Source organism: Sinohyriopsis cumingii, unplaced genomic scaffold (assembly GCF_028554795.1).
Source record: "Sinohyriopsis cumingii isolate HCF-2022 unplaced genomic scaffold, ASM2855479v2 utg000426l, whole genome shotgun sequence".
NCBI classification, from domain to species: domain Eukaryota; kingdom Metazoa; phylum Mollusca; class Bivalvia; order Unionida; family Unionidae; genus Sinohyriopsis; species Sinohyriopsis cumingii.
The window spans coordinates 5852253-5863416 of NW_028315897.1; the positions used below are offsets into that span (position 1 = coordinate 5852253).

Consider the following 11164-nt stretch of genomic DNA (forward strand, 5'->3'; position numbering starts at 1 on the left):
AGACACGATGCAGATGCTACCTAACATCAGTATTACTGATCCAAGGAGTAAGGAGAAGATTGTTAGAGAAATTGGACTATGGCTGACATCAGGACCTGGTGGAAAACATTGCTTTACATGAAATAATTTGAGATCTGAATAAACAAACAAGTCAGTTTAATATGATTTTGCTTATTTCTTTTCATATTCAAAGTACTACATTTCGCAGCATTTTATAATAAATGACAAAAGAAAAGGCTTACAACTGTGTTCTTCTGACTTTACTGAAAATGTCTTATAGTGGGAACTTTGATACAGACTTGACTGAAAATTTCTTATAATGGGGCCTTTGATACAGACTTGACTGAAAATGTCTTATAGTGTGGACTTTTTGTGTCTTATAGTGGGGACTTTGCTACTGACTTGACTGAAAATGTCTTATAGTGGGGATTTTGCTACTGACTTGACTGAAAATATCTTATAGTGGGGACTGAGCTAAAGTCAGCTGAATTAACAGTTTAAGCAAATTTGCCAAATCCTGAAAGTCTGGTTATTGAGACAACCTCACAGTAGTTCTGTATCAATTTTACCAAGAACAAGCCATTGCTTATGTATTGCTTTATTATGAAAGACTATTTAAGCTGTTGGAAAATTCCATACTGGAAACAACAGGTCTGTAACCAATTTGTATAGTAATTCATGTGAACATGGTTCAAAAGAGAGGTTTTCTAATACCATAACAATTTTCTTTTCCTAAAATCAATGCAAAAATAATTTACAACCAAAGTCAATTGCCATACCCCGACCTTAATTCTAAATTCTCCACAATAAGAAAAACAGAAATGGAGTTTTAGAGCTAGCAATGTACAAACTAATTGCTATTAATGATTATTTGAAAGAGTTTTGTGGTTAAACTTTGGAGATAATCAAATACACTTACAACATGCACTCTGAATAGAACACTATGTTTGGAGTGATACACCCTTGGCAATGATAACAAACATGCCTAATCCATTCCTATTATCTGGATGCATCATTTACATAAATCACACCCAAAATCATGCCTGATCTTGTGTCAGTGGTTGGCAATAACATACAAAAATGTTACATTTAACAAGAAGGTCATGACCTTAATGTTAAAAACAATGTTCATGCTGTATATTATGAATCTGGCCTTGACCTTAAGGTCAAAAACATGAAGATGTGTTGTATGCTAAATTCCTTTGCATAAGAATGACTTGCCTCAAATAATCCATCAATGGATTAAAGAAATATAAAGAAAGAAAATATTTAAACTAAAACCTACCAGTAATCTTCCAAGTTCATGACCATGATACCAAGGTCAAGGATGGATCACGGAAATCACAGAATGCAACATATTTGATGTATGGTAAATCATTTCTCAAGTGCTAAAAAGTTCAGCAAATCATATGGAATATCTCCTCATTAATATGCAGAGATCATAGCTCATAATCAAAGTAGATTATATATAGTGATGATACAAGCTGTTACGACCCACTGGTCTTAAATTAAGTAACAAAAAGAAGCAAAACTTACAAGCTTAATACAATTCAACAAATAATTTATTTCTGTAGAATACAACATGAAAATTCAAAAGACACGGTATTTAAAATTTAAAAAATCCTAAATAATCATAATATGTTCTATCACAAATCCAAAAGTATACAATGTTTTGAATAAATCTGAATAGTCTTGAATGTTCTAATATCACCAATTAAATTGGTGTTGGAATAAATATTTGTATTAATTTATATTTAATGTTGTTTAATTACATATTTCCGACATGTTATCATTTAATCATACTCTGAATAAAATATCAGCAGATTAGTCCCCTGTGTACAAAAGGGTTGTCAACTTGCTTTCTTATCTTGATTCTTTCTTTTTACAAAAGCCTGTCAACATTGTTACATTTAAGTTGTTTTATCTTCTGTTCAAATTCAATTAGTCTGATTACAATTTATGAAGAAAACATCAGTGTAAATTTTAGTCTAAATTTATAAATTTTATTATGATTTTACAAATCTTGACAGAAGCCTCTTCTCAAAAAAGTACTTTTGCCACCCACCTGCACTAGGAAATTTCTGATTAAAACACTGACAATATATAATAGGTCAAATTGCAGTATGTATCCTAATACAGGCTTATAATAATGTGTGGACATGTTTGATTGGACCTAATTCCAATTTAAAAAATGAAATGCCAATATCAGTGGGAGTGTTATTCTTTATCATACAAACATAGAATACTTACAGTTCTTAAAGGTCACCGGCCATACTCCAACATTTTCCTATTTATATCAGATTTGCGTTACATGATTAAAAATAGTTATACTCGCACAGAAAGAACAAAAAAATTATCAAGTGTAAAGAAGAAATAATAATTTAATTACTCAAAATAGAAGTATACAATGTTGTTACTTCCCCTTAGTTACGATTTCCCACCTATAGAGGACGCAACCGGAAATGACGTACATTTATCCCTACAAGACGAAGTACATGCTTCTTGTTGTCAAAAAATGAAACACTATAAACTTTGGATAGGGAATATTTAGATGAAACTAATGCAAACTAATTTACTTTTCAGCCTTATATCAGTATGCGTGCATGAAGCACTATATTTTGTCGCTTTCAAAACTGTTCCATTGTTTCAATTTATTTTCAAAATTCCCATTAATACAGGTTTAAAAGAAATCAATGCTGGTTTCCCTGTGGGCAGACTTTATATAAAAAAAGATGAAAGAAATCGGCACAATTAAAGAATCCAATGGAACCAAACTCGACTTCCTTTTGTCTGCCGACTTCAGAAGAAAAAATTGGCAACCTAAAAAGATACTCAAGTCAAGATTCGGGGGTTGATTTGCATTGTAATAAAATAACCTCTGTATTTGATATCCTGTCGGTAAGTTTAAATAATAACTTTATTGCTCCCTGCTAGTTATGGTTATCACCCGGGCTTCTATTTGTTTGCCACATGTAATCATAATTGATGTTTGCAGGGCAAATAGTATACACAATAATAACTTCCTTTAATAATAATTTTGTAACACATGCTAGCAAAAATATTATCATTTGCACTCACACTGAATGTATTTTAAAATAATGATTTTTTTTTATTTGCGAGATACCGACTTATATTTAACCTGGATAAAATACAATCTGGGTCAGTTTGCAATAAGTAACTTATAATGCGTAAATGGCAGGTGCCTTCAAGCAATACTTTCGTGTCATTTGCGATTTTGTTGTTTGACATAAGCGATACACTAAGGATGCATACGCAAGTCGGCATATGCTACATATACGAAGTTCCTAGATATATATTTTTAAAAATAATTTTCGCATGATAAAAAAGAAGGAATATATGATAACAGTGCAAGTATAATTTCTTTCATTTTATTTTCAAACAAGTGTATGTTTATCAATTTATTTTGTACTGTGAGTGTGTGTGTGTGGGGGGGAGGGGCACATATTAAACACAAACTTATTTCCTTTCTAATTTGTACGGAATAATGGAGCAAATATGATTGACAATATTAACCAGTAATGACAATCTTTCAATTAACGCGTGCAAACACTAAGACAACTTGAAAAATAAAAACAAACAATAAAATTAACTGGTAAGAGCTTCATATTGCAGCAACTAAATACTGACATACTGCTCAACATTATTCTCTCTCTCTCTCTCTCTCTCTCATGTATAATCTAGTATGTATTGTATGCAGCTGTGTTACAACGTGAAGCCTAAAATTAAGTATATTTGTTATAATATCTCATGTACACTACCCTTAGCAAAATGTATACGTATTATGTAGAATACTATCTGTTACGTATATTTGTTTTATAAATGATTATTGATAATTTCACCGGAAGACTTAAACTGAGAATGTCGTTGTGCAGATGCATATATTTTTTAGCATAAAAATGTATGTAAATATTTTAATTAGAACAGGCAAGATATGTCAGTTTGTGTTTTATCTCATAAATATGTACGTTACGAAGTATGTTTACTTTCTTTCAAAGAAAATCAAAATAGCTTGTTTAAATTTATTTTGTTCCCCCTAAAACCTATCTTACATAGCATCTACTTTTTTGTTAGAGAAAAAGAATGTACAAACTATTGTTAAGTTTGGCCGAATTGTATTTCGAGTTGGGCCGAATTGTCTTTGGGCCAAATTCACTATAATCCGGCATAAATGATACAACTTTCCCATCTCTCCCATATTCGTTCCCACAGATTAAATACACTTTTTTTCTGGTAAACATGGTTTTTCGGAAAAAGAAAGAACGCTTTTTTCCATCATCACTCTTTTGGTTACATCCGAATGCAACACATTGCACCATATTTTCTGTAAAAAAGCAAGATCGTACGCTATATCACACAGACGTTTACGTGGGGAAATTAAGCACATGAATGGCAAGGTTGAATAGAAGGGGTAAATGTACGTCATATCTGGTTTTGGCACGCGGAAACTAACGATTGTTTATGGAGATTGCTGAATATTTTTTTCATTTTATAAAGCGGAGTTTTAAGTCTAATTAAACATTTTTATGGTGTGCATATATAACCAATGCGTTTTGTTTATAACTATAATAATATCGCACGTTTGTACAATATAGGTGGCAGGTGACCTTTAAGCAAATGGTCCATTATTAGAATTGTCTGCCAATTTAGTCTTGGCAAAGCAATACAAGATCAGAAGTAACATTTTTTCTCAGAAAAGTAAACAAATTATTGGTTATGCACAAACTGAACAGGACTCCTGTATAATTTCACATAACAAATTAAAACATACTGGTATTGGGCAACCTCAAATAAATATAGCATTTTCCAGATCTTTATTACATTTCCATCATTATGGCAAACTAAGTATCTCTAATAATCCAAGCATTTAATGAATGTTTATCTGCCAAGGCTCTCTTTGCTGATCCTCCAACAAAAAGCTGACAGATCTTCTCAATCAGATCCAGGACTTGCAGGTGCTTTTTCTTCCAGATCTTTCAGACTCTTTATAAAACACAGAAAGCATATGATCCAGACTCTATTCTAGAAATGGTATTTGACAAAATAGTTTGAATGTTGCTATGTATTTAATATCCATGTGGTGAGGATGTAGTGATCTGTGTCCTTCACATATTAATTTGTTCTCATTTCATCCCCTTCTGAAGTCTTCTAGTCTTGAGTTTTTGACCGGCCTCAGTGCCATTCCTTGTTTTAGGCCATCTGGGTCAAAATCATTTATCCCTCAACATTGTAAAACACAGAGTCAATTCAATGTTATTTGATGGTGAATATAGCACCATAGTTGTTCAATTCTAAGAATGTAAACAGATCTTCACTCGAATATGGCTCCTCATTTCTCTTATAAGATTTAAGATTTTTTTCTATACTCTCCAACACTGAAATCACCCAGGATGACACAACATAGGATGCACCCCCTTGCACAGATTCAGGACTGTACAGTCTGTGTTAGCTGTCCCACACCTCAGATAAGTAATCAAGTCACTGGAGCCATCAATACAGCCATGTGTGATGAACCCCCATCTGTAAAAATAACAAAATAACCAAGTTTTATTATACATCTTAAACAGGAAACTGATGTAGTCATCTCAGATAATCTGTGTTGTCTGCAGTTGAATTATGTTTAACTGTATTCCTTATACATTATTGAGCTATTGTAGTTATGGTGTGGATTAAGGGTGATAGGACTGTTGTAATTATGGTATGGTTTTGGTGTCAGAGTGCTGTTGTAATTATGGCATGGTTTGGCTTAGAGAGGGCTATTGTAATATGGTGTGGATTTTGGTGTGAGGGGGCTATTGTAATTACGGTGTGGATTAGGTGTGAGGGAGCTATTGTAATTATGGCGTGGATAAGGTTTGACAATGCCACTGCAATTACGGTGTGGATTATGTGCAATAGGGCTACTGCAATTATTATGTGGATTAGGTGTGAGAGGGCTATTGTAATTATGGTGTGAATTAGGTGTTAGAGGGATACACAATTTCTAAATTCCACAGCATTTTACCTCATGAACAATTACTGATGCAAAATCTGCACATTAGGCAATGAACTTACTGAATCACATGTTTGATGCATGTAAATCAAGATATTGTTTTTTTGTTACACAATGGCAGATCTGGGTCTATTGGATCTACAATTGTTGGACAATGACTGCATGTCCTCATTTATAACTCAAGCCTAAATCTGCTGTCACATTAAACAATGGCAGATATGGGTCTATTGGATCTACAATTGCAGATGGACTCAACTTACATGTGAGTATATAATTATGCATGCATGTAATCCTCCTAGCTAAGAGTGTTTTCCTCCCAAGATAAGGGGTATATCCAGTCCCACACAGATAAGGGGTGAATCCAGTCCCTCCCAAGATAAGGGGTGTATCCAGTCTCTCACTGATAAGGGGTGTATCCAGTCCCTCCCAAGATAAGGGGTGTATCCAGTCCCTCCCAAGATAAAGGGTGTATCCTGTCCCTCCCAAGATAAGGGGTGTATCCAGTCCCTCACTGATTTAGGGGTGTATCCAGTCCCTCACTGATAAGGGGTGTATTCAGTCCTTAACTGATAAGGGGTTTATCTAGTCCCTCACTGATAAGGGGTGTATCCAGTCCCTCACTGATAAGGGGTGTATCCAGTCCCTCCCAGGATAAGGGGTGTATCCAGTCTCTCTCTGATAAGGGGTGTATCCAGTCCCTCCCAAGATAAGGGGTGTATCCAGCCCCTCACTGATAAGGGGTGTATCCAGTCCCTCGCTGATAAGGGGTGTATCCAGTTCCTAACTGATAAGGGGTTTATCCAGTCCCTCACTGATAAGGGGTTTATCCCAACTTGATCCCAGTGTCATATATTTATGTTAATACTGCCTGTGATCACATGACTGTGATCTGGTTTAAACAAGATCCTGACTTAATAATTTGACAAGATATGGTGTATTCTTCAAGAACAAAAAATAAAATTGTTTTCTTTAGTTTTGAAACATGTTAGGTCATTACAGAGCTGACAGTTGTTAATTTAATTACTACTGAACAGTAAAACCAAAAAGTCTTCCTTGAGTTTTGTTTTTATTGTACCCTGTAAAGACACGTGTAGCTTAATGCAGGGTAAACAGGTGTCTCAAGGTCTCTAACTAACATTAATATACCAAATTAATTATATCCCATCTTTATTCCTTATGCCAAACTTTCAAGGCAATTCATGTCATTTACTAATTAATGTATTTATTTTGATTCAGTTTTCCTTATTTTTTTTAACATGTTCTGCTTGTAATATATTTTCAATCTTTATTTCATTTAATGATGCTAATTCATGTGACTATTTACAGTATAGCATAATGCCAGGTGTATTAGTCATATAGTTTTCTTACTCATATAAGTTTCCTAACCAGTGATGCCTTTGCACATGCTGACAAGAGTGTCATATCTTTGAATTTAACATAATAACAATGATTATCTAGAGAAAAGATCAGAGCAAATGCCAATAAATTATATAAGTGCATATGTATTTATTAACAAAGTGTAATCTCTGGAGATTACTTGCAACAAGAATATAACACTCTAAATAATAATGTTTAATGTGAAACTAAACTGAGTTTATATGGTTATAAATATTGTCAATATTTAAATACAGATTATAAAATTTAGAAACTTAAGGAGTATGGTATGGAATTACTGTTATGAATAGAGCCAGATCGGATGGTGACCGGAGCACATACTCGCACTATAAGATGCAAACTGACGATTTTAGTATACATGTATAATGTACAAATGAATGGTTCCTCTGCCAATAAATCAATATTGAATAATGAAAAGTTTAAAGTAATTCTTGTTTAGTATGGAACAAGTTGATAACTGCATCAACAGAATCAACTAGGATCATATACTTATATATCCCAAGGATTGGCAGGAAACAATTTAAAATGTTTGGTGGAGTCTGCAAAATTGCATTAACATTGCAACATTCCCATGCTGACACCGAAAGTATATTTTCCATTCTGAGGAAAATTGCTTGCTGTACAAAATTAATATAATCCAGACAATGATCTCCAAGAAATGTTAAAAGTTTTTGTGGTCCATATAAGGAGAGTATGAAGGGCAGGAACTTATGTGAAAGGATTGATAATAGATTATATGTATATTTTAAAATAAGAAAATGGAAATGTGTTTGGGAGCTGAATTTTTCCCCCATTTTCATGCTAAAAATCAGGCTGATGAAAATCCTCCATCTCTATTAAAGTGACTGCCAAAACTCCAGACAATTTTTTGCCAATCTTATGATCTGTTCTAATCTGACCTCTCTGTTCCATCACATGTATATGTAAGATTTCATCTGCATTCTAAACTAGCTGAATGGTCCCATGCACACATAACTTAATAGTCCCAATCTGTCTTTTTCATCACAATAATTTTGCAATACATGAGTAGCTAGGACTGTACAGATAAAACAATTTAATTTAAAGTGATCATTATAAAAATATGTGATTATCTTTTATTACAATCTGAAACAGGCCATAGCAAATATAAAAACATTAATAAACAGCAAAACCATCTAAAGATAAACCAAAGATGTAACAAGTGTTGGCATCATTACAATTTCCCCACCAAAAATTGACAAACAAATCTATAAAGTTAGATCCCACCTATTTTATTGTTATTTTTTTATTTCAAGAGAGATCTTGAATGTTTAGCACAGAAATTTTAAGAGATGGCTTGTATGTAGCTAGCTTAGTCGCACTGTGGGAAGAGATGACTTGTCTCTGACTAGCATTAGTCACAATGTGGGAAGAGATGACTTGTATGTAACTAGCATGTGTCACACAGTGTGAAGAGACGGCTTATATGTAACTAGCATTAGTCACATGGTAGAAAGAGATGACCTATCTGTAGCCAGCATTAGTCACACAGTGGGAAGAGATGATTTGTATGTAACTAGCAATAGTCACACAATGAGAAGAAATCATTAATCACATAGTGGGAAGAGATGACTTGTATGTAACTAACATGTGTCACACAGATGGCTTATATGTAACTAGCATTAGTCACATGGTAGGAAGAGATGACTTATCTGTAGCCAGAACTAGTCACACAGTGGGAAGAGATCACTTGCATGTAACTAGCAATAGTCTCACAATGAGAAGAAATCATTAATCACATAGTGGGAAGATATTTCTTCTACGTAACCAGCATTAGTTAAATGGTGGGAAGAAGACTTGTATGTAACTATGGTTAATCACACAGTGGCAATAAATGATTTGTATTCAAGTAAAACAAGGACAAAAATGAATGCCAATATACCTGGAGTTTCATATATCGATCAATCTGCATGGTATACTCTTCTGCATACAGCAGCTGACCAGTGACCAGAATATCTTTCAGGGTCCAACCTTTTCAAACTATCTCTAGCACAATAGCACTGATCATGAATTCATCTTGATGCATGGTGACCAGGTTTCATCTACATGAAGAAAGTGAAACAAGAAATTTAAAGTCATTAGATAACAAAGTCTATGGTAATCTGTCTTAAAGTCACCTGTATTAAGCAATCACCTCTCTTAAACAACCAATGTTTCAAAGTCGAATAAATGAAGATATCTAAGAATCTAATCTCTATTAAGAGTCCACCTATCCTGTGAGTCACTTTTCTCACTGTCCATTAATGATTTCTCACAAACAGTTTGACTGTAGAATGGTTGTATAAACATCCCCCAGTTCTCAACTTTTCTCACCCATCCTACTCAAAATCTGTGCCAGCAGGGTCATGTCACATGGCTAAAAATAGGTCCACGGTCCAAACAAAACTGTAAATCTGAATTTTTATTTTTAGTCCTAGTGTGTGTATATGTATAAATGGATAAAGGGTATGGATCTTAAAGAAAAGATGATGGAAGTCAGATTGGGTATGGAGACTCCCCTGGCTAAGAAAAAAAATGATGTCGGATATATATAAGTGCTGTTTGTTCCTGGTCTGCAAAGTACACTCAGCCTAACTCTTTCACTAATGAAGTACTAATTTGCAGTTTTCTGCAGTTAGCAAAGACAAGACAAACATGGATCATGCACATACTGTGGAAGGAATGCATGTTTTTGAGAAAAAAGGAAATACTGGCCTGAAACCAATGTCAATTGACAGACAAATGCCAATACTTAAAATCAGTACCAACAAGGCAGTTATTTACTTTGTGGACTGCATATGTTTTTCAGCTGGGACAGCAGACACAGAAACAATAATCTCTTTGTGAATAAAAGAAGAGAAGATCCAAAACTTATTTAGATTCACCATGTTGTTCATCAATTATCACCTCTTCAATGCAGTACAGTATTAACTTATAGTAACTGGTCACGATGCTATTGCTTATTTTATACTAAAATAGTTGAAACTAAACAAATATTGTGTTAAAGTGTTATAATTGTATAAGGTTTGCATTTAATACTTACACTGGGGCGATAAGACTCGGCTATTTTTGGGGGGACTCTCTAGTCCTACATGTAAGACCTCGAATATGATATTTATGTTTTGGGCGTCTGGTACTAAAACATAATTAACATGCGATACGTCTTACATTGTTGGACTAGGGACTCCTAGGATTATTATTCTGATCCACAGGGGCTCTTATTGTTGCTTACAATTGACCTGTCATACATGTACTATATAATAACCACAGTGGCTCGTACCGTTTCTTATAATTGATCAGTCACATAGTACATGTATAACAGGTCAATTGTAAGTAACGATACAAGCCCCTGTGACGAGTCTTTGATCCTCCGCTTTCAAAACCAGGTAAATCTGTGCTATCACCAGTTCTGAATCAATTAGCATGGTATATATCTCCTCGAAGATTTAATTGTATAACCTGTTCTATCCTAAAATAAGTTTGAATGTACTGGTCCTTGTTTACGGATTTGCTGTCTTCGGAACGCTTAGGACATTATTACAACTTGTAAGTTTTCTAATGACAGTGACTCAATAAGGGAGCAATTATTATTTGATTTTCGGAGGACACACAGATTTCAACATTTTCTAATATTAAAATTAATAATCGATAAAGTTTCTAATTTGAATATTACAAAATACTGGGTATTATATTATTAGAAAATCATTTTATATCACTTGAAACTACCGAGTCTGTTCATAAACGGCTTACAGTTTGTTGTTA

At 33.9% G+C, this 11164-nt stretch overlaps 1 long non-coding RNA gene across 1 annotated transcript; it reads right to left on the minus strand.

Moving 5' to 3' along the window:
* Window positions 1–139: 139 nt before the first annotated feature.
* Window positions 140–10949, minus strand: LOC149774120 (uncharacterized). The gene is made up of 3 exons (XR_016416990.1): window positions 10862–10949; window positions 9306–9465; window positions 140–5538 (listed from the first exon to the last, which is right to left on the minus strand). It is a non-coding gene; the product is annotated as an uncharacterized LOC149774120 (long non-coding RNA).
* Window positions 10950–11164: the final 215 nt, after the last annotated feature.